Raw genomic sequence first — 8,891 nt, forward strand, 5'->3', positions numbered from 1 at the left:
TGTCCTCTTGTCATGGCTGCTGCTGCTGGTGGAATGAACAAGACAAAAAAAGTATTAAGAAAATGAAATTTTTTTAAGAAAAAAACAGCACCCTGTGCCTTGACTCTTTTCAGCTTATAGTATTCACCTACGTAGCTTCAATTGCAAAATATGCTTGTAGAATAGCTTATCTTTCCTCTCTTTGGAGATTATTACCACAGAGTTCCTGTGAAGATGTTGAATATTCAGCTGTCACAGTGTGTACAGAGAGAAATCAAGGGATGTAAGTGGCTTCTTTACAGCATGACTCATTTCTACTTACATTACTGCTGTATATGGTGCTGCATATAGGAGGACAGTCCCAGAGTCCTTATTCAGTACTGACTGCATGAGCTTTCTCTGGATATATGGAATTTTAAGAGGGATTGGAGTCATAAACTATATGAATGTACCCATCAAAAGAAGAAAGTTGTCAAAAACTATTTGTCTTTGGTTGAGTTTCTTACATGTGCAACCTGCCCTGCTACCTCACCTTCTCAGTTACCTGAGGACTTTTCAAGGGAAAAAAAAAAAAAAAAAAAAAAAACGCTCTCCCCAAAGCTTAGGATAAGTGCAAGCCAAGGAAGAGGAAAGGCTTTCCCTGCATTCCCAGTCTTCAGTCCTGTCTTAAAGAACAACAGAAATAAATAAAAGCCAGTCAGAAAATAGAGGTTAAATTGAAATAAGCTTTTGAAATCATAAATATATTAGAAAGTATGTCCATAACTGGGCAAGGGTTTAATTCCCCAATAATATAATTTGCTCAACATGCTTCAAATCATCTGATCAGATGTTCAAAGAGTACATCTAGTAAGCTCCAAACTGAAAATATGAGGTTTGAGCTTTCCAAGGAAATATGCATGGAACATGGCAACACCAGTTCAAGACAAGAATGTCTGTATAGTCCGAACGTGTATATATATATATATATATATATTTAATAATCTTTATGTCAAGATTTGAACAAGATAAAATTTCTTTCTGAGATACTGAAGTCCTCATAACTGGTGCAAACACAGAGAAAGCTTCAGATATATGATTCCTATATAAAAATCTCGGATTGATTTTATTGCAAGTTGTCAACTCATGGAAAGATTATTGACATCAGCTTTAAACTTTTAGTTAGCCAAAAGAACATGAATTTCTTTTCTAAAATGATGAAATACATAGTTTTGGTGACTCTGACAAACAGTATAGAAGTGAGAGCAGTTTCAATGCCACATGTCAAAGCATCAGTAAAATCATTTGGTTGTATCCTCATAGTTGTGTCTAAGACCAGTGAATACTGAGGTAGAATTAATTGCAGTAAATCTCAGGTAAGTTCATTGTTTGGAACTTAATGTGTTTGGGAAATTGTTCTTTAAACAAGTAAATAACACAATGCTTTAGTGCATAATTTTTGCTGTGAATAAGTTTGATGACATTTTATGAAATACATTACTTCATAAGCAAAGATGTGAAAGAACAGTGGCTTAGGAATGAATGACAATCTAAAAAATGTAAATTTTAGGAAGTGAACTGTTTCTTTTACCTATTGGTCAAGTTCCTGAATTTGAGATTCAAATGCTGCATCAGTTCCCCCAATTCTGCCTCCATATACAAATTTAATAATACAGTAGAATTTGTCATACAATTAATTGTCACTTCATTAGCTTCAACAGAGATCCTTTATTTCCATACAAGTGCATTTTTGTTTAAAATTTATGATGTCTAAAGATAAACATTTTTTAAAGTAAAAAAATATTTAACATCCTGTTAAATTAAGTATTTTAGATTAGATATAAGGAAGAAATCCTTTACTGTGAAGCACTGGTACAGAAGCTGTGGATGCCCCATCCCTGGAGGTATTCAAGGCCAGGCTGGATGGGGCTTTGGGCAACCTGGTCTGGTGGAGGTGTCCCTGCCCATGGCAGGGTATTGGAACTGGGTGATCTTGAAGATCCCTTCCAACCCAAACCGTTCTGTGATTCTGTGATTTCATAAACACTCAGGAGAGGTATTAGACCTCCTTATCCTAGACAGGTTCCAGCACACACACCTTTCTTCACCTTACCCACATCACTTTCTCTTTCAAACAGAATCATTTCAATTCATCACTACTCTAGCAAACCAGTTACAACTCCAACCGGTAAGCACAACCTCTCTAGCCACACCAACAGCTTTTATGCTCCACGGGAGGGATTGTTCCAGGGCGGCGATTGCTCTGACACGGAGCAGCAGGCACCTGGGGGCCGGTCCCCCCGGCGTGCTGGGAGCGGGGCGCCCCGGGCGCGGCGATGCCGGCGGTGCCAGCACCAGGCACACGCCTGCTTTCTTCTTTTTTTTTTTTTTTTCCTCCCCCCAGTTCCCAAGAGGGTACAAAATGCTTCCTGCAGAGGTTTGCAGCGGTGTTATTCAAATGACCAGGCGGCGTCCAACAGCTCGCCCCCGCTCATCCAGCTGCGCGCTTCTGCCTGCTCATGGCTCAGTGCCCTCTCCTGGGGACGGGGATGGGGCCGAGGGTTTTGTCTGCTTTTAACCTCAGCCCCTCTGTAATGTCTGAGCACGGACAGAAAGGTATTGGGAACGTACACATTTCAGCATTAACAAAATGCGCCCGTAACCCCGGTGCATTTAGGGCAGAAAACACTAAATGTCCGCGCCTAGAGGCATTTCCCAGCAACCGAAGGGACCCGTCCCGGGTCCAGGATCCCCCGGAGAGCTTGAGCGAAGTGAACAAGCCCCACGGGGGTCGGTCACCTCTGTACAGGACAATCTGCACTCACCCACCTCACCCAGGTGCACTTCGCTGGAGGTGGCTGTTAACTAGAGCTGGGGGGAAACACAAAAACACCTGCAAAGCGTATTTCAGCCAAACTGTTCACTAAATCTTCCTCTAAAGTTGATGGTGCATCATTTATCCGTGGCACATAGGTCATAAGATGGTGCGTAAAGATCAGCCTGGAGGAACGACCAGAGGAAGAGCGCAACGCTGGGAGGCAAAGCTTTGCCACAATATTTGCTCTCGTCGCTCTTGTTTGAAGCTGGTAAACCTGCACACCTCCAAACATCTATGCTTTCCATTGTACAGCATCCGCTGCTGTTGATTTGTATGTACTCAGGGAGATTTTTCTCACAGTCCGGTGTTTGCATCTATTGACTTTGTAATCTGTAGACCGGCTCTTAATGAGCAGAAAAGACAAGAAGCTCAGAGATAAAACCTCAGAATAACAGGGAGCCTTTACAGCTTGTCAGCGGGAGAAAGCTCAAACATCGATATCTGATTTACAGGAGTAACACAACTTATTTTGATAGATTGCACTGTTGCTGCTTCAAATTACTCTGTCAATCGAGGAAGAAGAGGTTAAGGGGTCATATTTTTTAAAAATGCTTGAAAGGGCTCTTTCAAGGGATTTTTTCCCGTCAATTTCGACCCCACATTTAATTAGTTAGTTGTGAGGGCGCACAGGCTCTACTTTGCCCGGCAAAGATGCTGATTTTGTTAAACTCAGTTTGCGAAGCGCCTGAAATGGGCAGGATCGGGGCGAGGGTCCCCTCCTGGCAGGGGGATCTCACCACCATCACCTCCCCCTCTGCTCGGTTCCCCCGTGGCCGAGGCTTTGTTTGCCGGTGCTCCGGGAGCAGGGGACGGGGAAAACGGCACCGGCTTGCCAGCAGAAGCGAGGTCAAGTTCGAGCACCGCGGTTTTTTGTTTTGAAGGATTTTTTTTCTTTTTTGAGACCATTGAAAATTATCCATCGTGAGCGGAGGAAAACGCAGAGATCCTACTCAAGAAGTTTAAAACATGGCAAAAAAATAATAATAATAATTATTATTATTATTATCCTTTTGGCCGTAGTGGGGCTTTCCTCCCCGCTCAAGCATCACCAGCACCCTCGTGGGAGCTGCACGCCGGGGGCGAACCCTGCAGCTTCTCCCTAATCTGGAGGCGGTGCGGGGTCCGCCGGCGGCCAGCGGCGGTCCCACGAGGGACAGAGCCGCGGGTGGGGTCTCAGTCGCCCGTGGGAGCCGGGAGCCGGCCCCGAGGGGCTTCGGAGCGGCCGGAGCGCGGCGCTGCCCGTCCCGTCGGGGCTGCTCCGTCCCCGGGCAGCCGGCAGCTAGAATAAATTACAAGCCCGCGTTTAACGTTAGTGACTCTTTAAATGGAATTTTTCATTCAAAGTTCGTCATTAAAATAGAAAGGCCTTTTGGCTGTGACCATACAAGCATAGTAAATTGTATATGTTTGCGATACTGAATGAATCTTGCCCATATGCTGCGCTGCAAGGCTACATGAATGAAGCATTTACCAAATCAGGCCCACCACATTAAACAGAAAAACAATCTTTATTCATGGTAACTTATCAGTTTCAATTAATCAACCTCGACAATAGAAATTCTGATGTGTTCAAGCAACTTGAAAGCAATAGGTCATCTCCAGGGCAGCCATGTTGTGTCTTTGTGCCTATGGCTTCAAACAAAGCCCCATCCCCGAGAAATGTACATCCCCGCGCACATATGTGTGCCTAGATGTGTACAAACATCTCGGCACGCCGAGGGCTGCCGCGTTCCCTAACGGGACCTACGTAGAGTGTTTATCTTTTTGTCCTACCAAAAAGAAAAAAAAAAAAAAGTAATTGTTTTCTAGTATTTTTTGAGCTCTGCGAGTTTAAACAAAAGAAAAGAAATTTCCATTGGATGACCATCCTTTCAGTTTCTCTGCTGCTATGTGAATAGCATTGTGCAAACCATTCCAATGGTATTGAAAAGGGGTAACCATTGGTTTGATTTGGTTACACGGTTTCGTAAAGAGCTCCCTCCCACTGCCTTAGGGTCTGTGAAAGGTCTGTGACCTGTTTAGAACTGCCAAGTGAAATGTCATGTCGCCCCTCCCAAATGGGAGTATCTGCATTCATTTGATCAGTATAAAAAATGATTGGGGATGGCGAGATCAGGGCTTTTGAATTGCAATTTATAGCAGTTTACAAAAATGCACATTGTTGGAAAAGAAAACATGGAAGTGTTTCGTTCTAAATTGCATTACCTGTGAAATGTCATTAGTCTTTTTAGGATATCGCGTCCTATTTTTTATGATCTCGGAGAGAGACTTAAATGCCCCAAGTTCGGTGTTTGCAGGAGATAAGAGCGCACACTGTGCTGCCCACGGCTGGGCACCTTCCTTTCCTGAGCGGCTGCTGGAGGAGGACCTGCTCCTTCTCCAGCTCCTGCTTCTCCAGGACCTTCCCCTTCTCCAGGAGCTTCTCCCTGGCGGCGCGGCGGTCCCCGAGGGCTCCTGGTCTCAGCACAGCCCCGCTGCTTTGCAGGAGGGCGGCCGGACCGTGCCGGGCTCAGCATCCTCCTGCCTCCCGTTGAGCGCTTTGACCGCCGCCTCCTTGTCCGCAGACGGCTGCAGTGAACGCTTTAATTTGTTGCTCTTGCAACTGCCTCCGCCGCCCCGCACCTTGAAAAACGAAGCAGGGGGGGAACGGTTACACTTAGTTTAAGCTATCCGCCCTTGAATTTGTCACCGCTCGCACGCCATTTACCCCGAGGGGCTGCGCCCTTTGTGCGCCCGCCGGCGAGCCCGGTGGCCGAGGGGCGGGCACGGCGCTGCCGAGGCGGCCGTCGGGGGGTCCCCGCCGGCCCCGTTCCCCACAACCTGCGCCTCGATCGGCCCCGCACCCCCGGCAGGACCCGGGCGGGTCGTCAGAAATGGGAAAGGGCCCGGAGTGAGGGGGGTCAGCGGTGGCGGCGGGCGGGCAGGACCCCACGCGGGGTCCCCAAACGGCGGGGGAAGTTCCCCGGGTCTGCCCCGGCCCCTTCGGGTGTTTTTGGGTCACCTCTCCCCTCGCCATCTCCCCCCAGCACCCGGCAGGGCAAGAGGTGGCTGCGGGCCCCCCCCGCCCTGCCCTCGGGGCCGCTGCGTCGCGGCCTCGGGCCTCGCCTGGCTCTCCCTGGAGGTCGCTTCCCCGGCCTTTGCTCTTTCCAGGAGCAAAACTTTTCTGGCCCGAAGACAAGACCTCGATAAAAGCTGCCCCCGCCTCGCTGGGAGCCTCCCGAGCAGCGCCGGCTGCAGGGGCAGCGTGTCCGTCCGTCCGTCCGCCCGTCCGTCCGTCTGTCCTCGGGCTGCTCCGGACCCTGCGGGTGAGGGGAGCGGGGAGGTGTCGGAGCCGGTGCCGGGCTAAATACCGACCCTATTTCCACGGCCGTGTTTTGGGGGGCCTGTCTGAGACGCCCTTTGTAGCTGTCGCCCACGGCTGAAGTGTTCAAACCGGGCGGATAAATTATTAGAGGAGTAAAAGACCTGAACGGCTTAATTGGGAAAAGCAGTCCTGGTTCCAACCAATGTCCGTACAATTGCACACTGCAGTTCACCATTATTCGAGCTTCATCTACTATGCACTATGTACCACCGTCTCCAAAGGATTGTTGCCCTAGAAACTTGTTTTAAATCTCCAGCTATATATCAACACCTTGTTTTAGCAGTCCTTGGCTGAATTACAGTTACACAGTTTGGCGCTTCTTTCAAATTTCCTCCCATCAGTTTGGCCAAAGAAAGGAATTTTTCTCCTTTAGAAATGAATTGGCTTAATTAGTAAGTAGATTAATGGCAATTGCTGGTGAGTTGGTTTCCAGCAGAGTTTCACCAGAGAGGGTTAATCGGAGTCAGGTCTGGAATCTTTCCCAGAACTGGCTGCCAGCCATTTCCGTCAACCAATCACCCCATAAACAAACGCGCCATCCGCTGAAATAGAGCTGATTTCTTACTGTCACCCCGCTGCACTCATTGCCCCCAACAGCCGCCACCTCGCCGTGGGCTTGAAATGGCTCGCCCCGAACCCGGGGCTGTTCATTTCCACCTATTTCCCCCCAAAACTTGCAAGTGTCTCCCCGGCGAGGAAAGATTTGGTTGGGAGCATTGGCATCCCATAAACACGCAACCTGCTTTCAGCAGCCTCCGGCTGAGATTTTTCCTTTCCGAGTAGCCAGGAAAAAAAATCGAGGCAAACACAATTACCGTAACAGGGCAGTCCGAAACACTTTCCCAAAGCCACTGCCACAAACACCGGGCAGGCAAGAAAAACGTCGGCGGACACTTTGACATCTTTTTCAGCCTTTCCACTGATTTTTTTTTTTTCTATACTGATAAAATGCATTCATACATCGACTCGCAGCTGCATTAGTCTTGCAAAAAAAAAAAAAAAAATCCCTGCTGAGAAATGCATATAATAGGAAAAACAGATCGGCTGGACAGCAGTGTAATTAATGCCAGAAAGGGCTGAGGCCGGTTTCATAGTTTGTCTTTTGAGGATATCAAGACGAGACCTGGTGAAAAATGACGCATGCTTTAACATTTCAGAAAGCTGGCAACTAGCAGAGCTCCCCCCTCAACCCCTCCTTTTTTTTTAACTTTATGCCTCTGAACAAAGGGGTCGGCAGAACTAGCTAGGTTGTAATGAGTTCTGTGTCCCTAGCACATTAAGTGCATCATGGAAACATATTGTATCGAAATAGTTTGGAGGAGAATACTGGGGATGAAAGAGAAAGGGTGCTTTGATCAGCTCCCTGGGGTCCTGAGTGCGCGCAGACCGACTTGCAAGGACTTATTCAGCTCCAGCGAGACACACTTACAACACCATTCAAAGAAATTTGCATATCTGTAATTTATCACATTTGTCCCGAACATTTTTGCAAGGTAAATAAAAGTTGGCTGAATAAAAAATATCAATCATCACGGAGCGAGAGCGAGCGAGCGGGAGACGAGGGCGAAGTGTTTATTCAGCCGGGCTCCGCTTGCAAAACTCGTGCTGACCGCGGACTAAAACGGGCCGAGGAGGATTTCCGAGGCGGCTGCCACGCGTGTGCCCGAGCCCGGAGCTCCGCGGCCCGGCTCGGCCCGGTTCGGTCCATCTTGGCCCGGCCCGGAGCGCCCGGAGCGCTGCGGCTCTGCGCCCCGGCCCGTCCCGTCCCGTCCCGTCCCGCTGTACCCAAGCTCCCCTCGCAGAAATGCCTGGCAAGGACCGGGAAAGGGTTTGGGGGGGCGTAAAACGTAGAGGTACGGAGCCCCCTCGTCCCCCCGACGGGCATTGTTCGGCTTCAACCGGCGGCAGCGCCACCGCCACCGGCATCTTCAACTTGACCTTGGAGAGGGCTCCGCGCCTTCGCCCCATCCGTCACCCGGCGCGGTGACAGTGATGCATGGCGCAGCGCTGCCGGAGCGGGGCACGGGCAGAGCCGTCGGGGCCCGGCGGGGACGGGGCGCGGAGCTGCGGCCCCCGAGAGCCCGTCCCGCAGCGCACGTCTCCGGGCTGGTGGCGGGGAACAAAAGCCCCAGGAGGCGGCTTTGGGGCTAATTCCGTGGAGAACAGGTCGCTGAGGGGGCTGCGGGGCGCCGCGAAGCCGCCCGCCCCGTCGGGGCGCGCCTGCCGCTGCTCGGCACGGACGCCGCCTTGCCCGCCGCCACCCCCGCTCCGACACGGCCCTCATCCCCCCCCGCGCTTCTCCATCTCCTTCTCTTCCCAAAATCCGCCGGATCCGGGCCACCGGCAGCGGGCAGGCACCAGCCGGGCTGTCCGAGCCGCGCCGGTACCCGCGGGGGCGCTCCCCGGCCGGCCCCGCTCTCCCCGGGCCGCTCCTCGACGGCCGCCCCGAGGGGCCTCGCCTGGGATGGGGCCGCGGCCGGCGCCGTCGGGGGGGACCCGTAGAGACTCGGGGGGGCTCCAGCGGCCGTCCAAAGGGGAATCTCCGGGGCCGGGCGGGTGATGTCGGCCGGGTCCCTGCTCTACCCGGGGCCGGAGCGCGGGCGGCAGCAGCGCTGAGCGGCCGCCCCCACTCGGCCCCGTCCCCGGGGTGCTCCGGGGGGCTGCCAACCGACGGGGCGCCCGGCGCGACCA

The sequence above is a fragment of the Aythya fuligula genome, chromosome 2 (genome assembly GCF_009819795.1).
Source record: "Aythya fuligula isolate bAytFul2 chromosome 2, bAytFul2.pri, whole genome shotgun sequence".
Lineage (NCBI taxonomy): Eukaryota > Metazoa > Chordata > Aves > Anseriformes > Anatidae > Aythya > Aythya fuligula.